General features: G+C 35.6%; 1 pseudogene; it reads left to right on the forward strand.

Moving 5' to 3' along the window:
• The first annotated feature begins 6139 nt into the window (after positions 1-6139).
• On the forward strand, positions 6140-7856 carry LOC124084828 (60 kDa heat shock protein, mitochondrial-like; annotated as a pseudogene).
• The last annotated feature ends 698 nt before the right edge of the window (positions 7857-8554 follow it).

Here is an 8554-nt window from a genome sequence, read left to right on the forward strand (position 1 = left end):
GGAGGGAGGAGGAGGAGGAGGAGGGAGGAGGAGGAGGAGGAGGGGGAGGAGGAGGGGGAGGAGGAGGGGGAGGAGGAGGAAGAGGAGGAACTTTGGACCTAGGTCCTAGGTTTCCTAGATTTGAATCCTGGCTCCCTGTACTTGTGTGTTCTTAGACAGAGGCTAACACATAATAAGTGCTTAACAATGTTATTATTTTAATGGCTAGTTTTTATTTGGATCCTTAATTTTAAAAATAGTAAATAGAAAGCCAGGTGTGGTGGCTCACACCTGAAGTCCCAACTGCTTGGGAGGATCAGTTAAGTGCACAAGCTCAAGACCAGCCTGGGCAATGTTGCAAGACCCCATCTTAACAACAACAAAAAAATGATAACTAGGATTACTTGGTTTGGTCTGGTTTGGATCAAAGATGGTGGAAAAGCTAAAGAGAAAAAATAAAAATTTAAAATATCTGATTCATAAAGTATCTGTTTTCATATTCTAAGATGGAATTTTATAACTCTAAATCATATTAGTGTATGTATATGTATTTTATTTTTGTATTTAAGGGGGAAATGTCGTTTAAATTTGCAATTAATCAGAAGCTAAAATGTCTCAAACATTTCCAAATTCATTTTGAGAATTAAAATTATATATTTGTCCTAAGATTTACTTGAATCTTATAATGATATAATAATTTAGAATTGATGCTTTTCTTGATATTAGTATGTGATTCTCAGAAAATATTAGGTCTGAAAAATAAAACAACAAACAAACAAAAATGTCATTCTCCGTTTGTCACAAAGAAGAAAATTAGTGAAACTGTATGTTGGGAATGGAATTCATCTAAGATTGTGTCTTTCAGTTTTTTATTTATGTGTGAGTGTGTTTTTTTAAGTCATTAAGAATAAAGAAAATAATCTTTTGAGGGGAAGTATTGGGAATTAACTCAGGGGCACTCAATCACCGAGCCATATCCCCAGCCCTATTTTATATTTTATTTAGAGACAGGGTCTCACTGAATTTCTTAGTGCCTTACTAAGGCTGGCTTTGAACTCCTCATCCTCCTGTCTCAGCTTCCTGAGCCACTGGAATTATAGGTGTATGCCACAGCGCTTTAAAAAACAAACAAAAAAAAAAAAAAAACGAGATGAAGTTGGAGACATGAAGATAAGAGAAGTAAACATGATGGTGAAAGCAGAGACCACAGAGAAAGGGAGAGATTTGAAGGTCCTTGCTGGCCTTAAAGACAGAAGAAATACACAAAAGGAATTCTGGAAGTCTCTAAAAACTGAAAAGGCAAGGGAATGAATGCCCCTCTGGAGTCTTTGGAAGGAACACAACTCTGGTGACAATTTGATTTCCACCACTGAAATGGACATCAGAACGTGTTCCTACAGAAATGCAAGGTAATAAATTTTCATTGCTTTAATTTTTTTAAAGTGAGTGTTGATCTATTATAGCAGGGATAGAAACTAAGACAGCTTCAGAACATGGATTTTTTTTTTTTTTGGTAAGAAATAAAGATGAATATTTCATAATGCTCATAAAGACATGGCAGTCTTAACTGTATATAGCCCTAATAAAGAGTCACAATATCTGAAGCCAAACTGATACAATTGAATAAAGAAATGGACATCAATATTAAGGCAGTCAACTTGGAAACTCTGCTTTCATTCCTTTATAGCACAACTAGACTTAGAAAGACTTCAGTTATATAGATAACATTAAAACCACTATCCAAAACAAAAATGACCTAACTCATATCTATAGAACAATCTAAACAACAGCAAAGTATACTCTTCCATTCATGTGCCCATGTAATAGTTTCCAAGAAAACAATATTGGGGTTATAAAATGAACCTCAATAAGTAAACATAATAAAATTATCAAAGCATGTTTTCTCAGACCATAATATTATTAAACTAGAAATCAGCAAAAGATAACTATGTGGAAAATACCAAATCATTAGAGATTAAAAAACTTCTAAGTAATCCACACATAAAATACAGGTCTGGTGAGAAATTTTAACATGTTTTAGCTGAAGCATAATTTAAAATCCGACATATTAAATGAAGCATGTGGATAAACTCAAAACAACCAGGAAAAGGTAAAGAATAAATAGAATACAAATCAATGACATTGAAAAAATAATAGAGAAAAATGAAACTTAAAAAGTTTTTATTGAAAAGATTAACGAAATTGTTAAATCCCTAGCCATACTGTCCAATAAAAGGAACAAATGCATACATTACTGTAACTGGAGACAAATGGGCAATGTAACTTCACATTAATTGGTCATTAAAGATTCCACACCACAGGCACTAAAAGGATAATAAGGAATTATTATGTAAAAAATGTTACATCCATAAATTTGATAAATAAGTCGATATATTCCTTAAGTCAACAAATTATGAAAATATAATCAAGAATAAATAATAATTTTATATCTATTTGAATATCCAAATTATTGCATTTTTTATTGAAGTAATTATAAAAAAGAAGACTTCTGGGTCACGATTTCACAGCCGAATTCTAATAGACATTAAAAGAAATAATACCAAGTGTATATCATAATAACATAAAAATAATATGAACAAGTTATTGCATACAATAATAAATTTTGAATCAACATCTTCTGGCCCACTCTTCAGTCCTCTGAACTGTCTGTGGATGGTCAGACTATCATTTGTATCATCACAATGGCTTTTAAACTGGTGTTAACAGTCTTAACTCTTCTTAATTCCTAATTCATCCAGCACATTATATTACTTAGAACCCTTCAGTGATTTTCTGGTTTTATTTAAAGTTAACCCAAATTCACTCCCAGATGCACAAGTCATGAGACAGCTCAGACTTTTGTTTTCTATTTAGTCTTATCATCCTCTCCTTCTCTGGCTAAGTCTCTAGTATCTAGATGTATTCTTAATTTCACTCAATTTATTCAAGTTCATCTTGGTCCTAGGGATGGATGATCTTACTACTTAAGGATGTTCTTGATAACTCTGGGAATGAGTGGCTGCACCCATTTCTTAAATTTCATTTACTTATGAGAGTCTCCCTGAATACCTAGAATAGGACTTGATTTAAGTTCTTATTTAGTTTCTTAATAAAATTTATTAAAAGTTTCATGAAAAGAATATCTTTTTCTCCTATGAAAATAGAATAATTTTTGTCCTCTCTAATGCAGGTACATATGAAGTATTGGAAATAGTAATCTTTAAGAAGGAACCACTGTTAATTAGAGGGAAATTCAAAAGCAAATTATTGACTTCTAAAAGTGCTTTGCTATTTCCAATGAATCTCAAAGTTGAATGTGCATTGAAATCACCTGGAGAGGTTATAAAAATGCAAATCATTGAGCCACGCCCCCATAATTTCCAATTCAACAGATCTTAGTTGAGGTTTTAAAAAATTTGCATTCCTAACAAGTTCCCAGTTGAAGGTGATGGTAATATAGAGACTGCATTTTAAGAAGCATTGATTTATTCATATTTCCATGGTTCAGCTTCTCTGTAGTAATTTTTACAGTTTGAAAAGTGGTAAGTACTTATAACACAAGGAGATAAAGAATTTGGCTGAAAATACTTTGACTTGTAGCTTTAAATTAGGTTAAATTTACCTTTAATTTGTTCTTTCAAAGTGACAGATTTTGTTGTGTTTGCTGCCATTCAATGCACAAAAATAAGAATCCCTGGCTTTCAAATTATTTTATTTTAAAATCAGACTTGATCCATCTGAAATGAAAGCCTCTTTGTTTGCAACAAAAATTTGTGAAGCACACTTTAAATAATTGTGGGAAATTACATACTATTTTGAGGTAGACAGAAAATGGCCCTTCAAAGATACCCATATATTAATCCCCCAAATCTGTGGATGTGCTATATTATTCCATTTTCTGTCACCAGTAACGCAATATCACAGGTCCAGATAAGTTATATAAAGAGGATTATATTGCCCCACAGTTCTTAAATTCCAAGGTAAAGGGGCTGCATCTGGTGATGGCCTTCTGCTGACAGAATCCTGAGATGGGACAGGGTAGTATCAAGCAAGAGAAAGGAGAATATCTTCCAAAGTCCATCATGGGGGCTCCATCCTGATGACTTTAATCCTAATAAGCTCTTAAATACCCCATCTCTGAATATCACAGATGGATTCAGTTTCCACCCTTTTAAGACCTGACAGTATGGATGAAATGTCAACCCATGAGCATTCGGAGACACACTCAAACCATGTTCAAATTATTGCAATTATTTCACATAGTTAAAGTGACTTTGAAGATGGGATTAAAGAAAGGAGATGGCAAAGTTATACTGAAATATCTAAGCAAACCCAGTGAAATTGCCAAGTTCTTTATAAATGAAAACAGGAGTTAGAAGAGAGCATGACAAAGCGTATGTGATGATGTAGGCAGAGGTCTAACTGATGCTACTGCTGACATTTTAAATGAATGCAAGACAATCCATTTGGCTAGTCTCTAGAAACGGAAAAAAAGTCAGGAAAGCAATTTTCCCTAGAGCTCCCAGAAGACACTTAGCCCTGCCAACACCTTGAATTGAGCTCAGTGAAACACGTTTTTTTTTTTAACTCCAAAACTGTAAAATAATAAATCTGTGTCATTTATAGCCATTAGTTTTGTGCACATTTGTTAAATCAGCAATAAGAGACTATTATGGTTTAGATGCGGTATCCCCCCAAAGCTCACATATGAGGCAATGCAAGAAGGTTTGTAGAAAAAATGATTGGGTGACAGCCTTAACCTAATCAGTGAATTAATATGGGATTAACTGGAAGCAGGTGGGGTGTGGCTGGAGGAAGTCTTTCATTTGGGTGCGTGGCTATGGGGTATATATTTGTATCTGGCAAATGGAGTCAGTCTCTCTCTCTCTCTCTCTCTCTCTCTCTCTCTCTCTCTTTCTGCTTCCTGATCAACATGTGAGCTGCTTCCCTCTGCCAGCCACAGTTTTCTGCCATGAGCCCCAAGGAATGGAGCCAGCCTTCTTTGGACTAAGACCTCTGAAACCATGAGCCCTCAAAGAAACTTTTCCTTCTCAACAGTTGTCAGGTCATTTAGTCACAACAGTGAAAAAGCTCACTAAAACAGAGACCAAAAATATGTTAATATTAGGAAAATTTATAGCTTAGAAATTATACCTTTTACTAACCACCTTTTTTAAAAAATTAAATTTACAACAAACAAATGGATATTTTTCTTGCCAGAAATTAAAATTATTATAGCCAGCATTGAAATATTCAGTTTAATTTTGGTTTTAAAACATATTTCTGCACTTCAACAAAAGCTATTTGTGTCTAAATCTAAATTAAATAAAATACTATTTGGGCCATTGCTTATTTTCTTATGCATGTCTCCCTAGTACAATGCAAATTATAGAAAATGGCTATTTTATTACTGTATTCTCAGTACCTGTGGCAAAGTTTGATGTATGATAGACATTCAATCACACTTGGCATAACTACTTTTATTCGGAAATTTAGATACGTGATATAATATCATATATGATACATAGAGGCCTGCATGTTCATTGAGCTATACACTATTTATGACTGTTTATATTAATAAAAACCTTTATCTGTGTGTTTTTGAATATGCTTTCCCCGGCTCAGGAGGCTGAGGCAGGAGGTTCGTGAGTTCAAAGCCAATATCAGCAAAAAGCAAGGGGCTAAGCAACTCAATGAGAGCCTGACTCCAAGTAAAATACAAAATATGGCTAGGGATATGACTCACTGGTTGAGTGCCCTTAAGTTCAATCCCCTGTAGCAAGAAAAAAAAATGCTTTCCCAGAATTCCTTTCCATGAATATACACATTTAACCAACTTTCAGTGGCATATGCTTTATGCGTTATACTTTGTGATATTAAGTGTGAGTATCTTTCTCCAGCTGCAATGGTTCATTCATCTTGTAATTTCTCTAGGATAAATTTACAGAAGATAAGGGATGGAGGACTTTGGTATACATCCATACCAAGGTGTATGGGATTTCCTTATCAGGGCAATGATAGTGACAGGCATGAGAGTCCATAATTCCCAGACTTTCCTGGGCATACTCACACCTTCAGCTGTTGACCTCACTAGCCCAGGACTGCCTGCCTTGGCATGTGTACTTCCTGCTGACGCCCCACAGAAATGCTTCCATTAAATATGGCATTTTGTCTAATGAGACCAGTGTCTAGGGCACTGGTTCCTCATTGCATTTGTGTTTTTGCCAGAGGTATAAAATTTGGTGTAGATGCCTAAGCCTTGATGATTCAAGGTGTAGATCTCTTGGCTGATGCTGTAGCCTTACAATGGGATCGAAGGGATTAACAGTAATTATGAAACAGAATTGGAGAAATCCCAAAGTAATAAAAGACGGTGTGACTGTTGCAAAGTCAATTAATTTAAAGGATAAATACAAAAATATTTTAGTTAAACTTGTTCAAGATGTTGTCATTAATACAAATGAAGAGGTAAGAGATGGCACTACCACCACCACTACTGGACTGGCAAACTCTATTGCTAAGGAAGTCTTCAAGAAATTAGAAAAGTTGCTAATCCAGTGGAAATCAGGAGAGGTGTGATGTTAGTTCTTGATGCTGTAATTTCTGAACTTAAGGAGCAGTCAAACCTGTGACAACTCCTAAGCAACCCAAGAAATTGCTTGGGTTACTATGATTTTGGCAAATGGAAACAAAGAAAATGGCAACATCATTTCTGATGTAGTGACAAAGGTTGAAAGAAAGGATGTGATCACAGCAAAGGATGGAAAAACACTCAATGAATTAGAAATTATTCAAGGCATGAAGTTTGGTTGAGGCTGTATTTCCCCATATTTATTAATACAGCAGAAGATCAGAAATGTGAATTCCAGGATGCTTATGTTCTGTTGAGTAAAAAGAAAATTTCTAGCATCTAGTCCATTGTACCTGCTCTTGAAATTGCCACTGTTCATCCTAAACCCTTGGCCATAATTGCTGAAAATGTTGAGGAAGTTTCTCTAAGTACACTTGTTTTCAATAGGCTAAAAGTTGGTCTTCAGGTTGTTGCAGTTAAAGCTCCATGTTTTTGTGACAACAGAAAGAACCAACTGAAAGATATAGCTATTGCTACTGGTGTCTCAGTGTTTGGTGAGGTGGGTTTGACTTTAAATGTTGAAGATGTTCAGCCTCATGATTTAGGAGTAAGTTGGAGAGGTCATTGTCACCAAAGATGATGCCATACTTTTGAAAGGAAAAGGTGGTAGAAGTCAAATTGAAAAGTGTTTTCAAGAAATCACAGAACAATTAGAAACCACATTGAGTGAATGTGAAAAGGAAAAACTGAATGAACAACTGGCAAAACTTTCAGATGAAATAGCTGTGCTGAAGTTTGGTGGGAAAAGTGATGTTGAAGTGAAAATAATGAAAAGAAAGATTACAGAACCCCTCAATACTACAAGAGCTGCTGTTGAAGAAGGCATTTTTCTGGGTGCGTTTTTTGCTCTGCTTCCGTAGATTCCAGCTATGGACTCACTAATTCCAGCTAATGATGATCAAAAAATTGGAAATTGTTAAAAGAACACTCAGAATTCCTGCAATGACCATTTCTAAGAATGCAGGTGTTGAAGGATCTTTGATGCTTGAGAAAATTCTGCAGAGCTCCTCAGAAGTTGGTTGTGATGCTATGCTTGAAGATTTTGACTTTGTGAATATGGTGGAAAAAGGAATCATTGCCCCATCCAAGCTTTATTGCATGCTGCTTATTGCATGCTGCTGGAGTCACTTCTACATTAACTGCAGCAGAAGTTGTAGTCACAGAAATTTCTAAAGAAGAAAAGGACCCTAGAATGGGAACAATGGGTGGAATGGGAGGTGGTATAGTAGGAGGGGGCATGTTCTAATTCTCAGAATGGTACTTTGCCATTGTTAAATAATGAACTATGATAGGAAGCTCAAGACAGAGAAGTCAGTTGAAGAAAATGACCAAGGAAAAGTCTGGCTGATGTTTCAGAAAATCACAATAACCATCAGTTACTTGTTTCAGTTGACAATATATAATGGTTTGCTGCTGTGATTGTACATGCCTACAGATCATTTATTTTATATTTTTGAATTATAAGACATTTGTACAGTTCTGATACTGGGTGAAAGAGCCATGTATCAATGTACTGCTTTCACTGAAACATTTCTTCTACTATGCGGCAGATGGTGGCCCGTTACGGGGAGCCCCGGGACACTTGGGGGTAAGTGACAAAAAAAAGCTGCCCATCCCTAGATAGGACAGGAGCAAATCTGCTCGTCCCTAGGCAGATAGGGCGAGAGGAAAAATGGCCATTTTGAGAAAATGGAGAAGATTGATGCAGTATGTTTGTGTCTTGTTTTGTCTCAGTGTATTGTATTGTCTTTGTGATGAAAATATGGAAGGGGTGTTAGGTAAACTGATAAGGGAAAGAGGCACCCCAATGGAACCAACAGCAATTAGGGCATATGTTGATAAGATCCCAGGAACTCTAGTCAGAAAGAAGAAGAAAGTTCAGAGGAGGAAGGATTACCAGGAAAAAAGTTGCAGCAAAAGGCTATTACTAAATACTTTTCGTTA

Source organism: Marmota monax, unplaced genomic scaffold (assembly GCF_021218885.2).
Source record: "Marmota monax isolate L192 unplaced genomic scaffold, Marmota_monax_Labrador192_F-V1.1 WCK01_AAM20220418_F8-fsc00106, whole genome shotgun sequence".
In the NCBI taxonomy this organism is placed as follows: Eukaryota; Metazoa; Chordata; class Mammalia; order Rodentia; family Sciuridae; genus Marmota; species Marmota monax.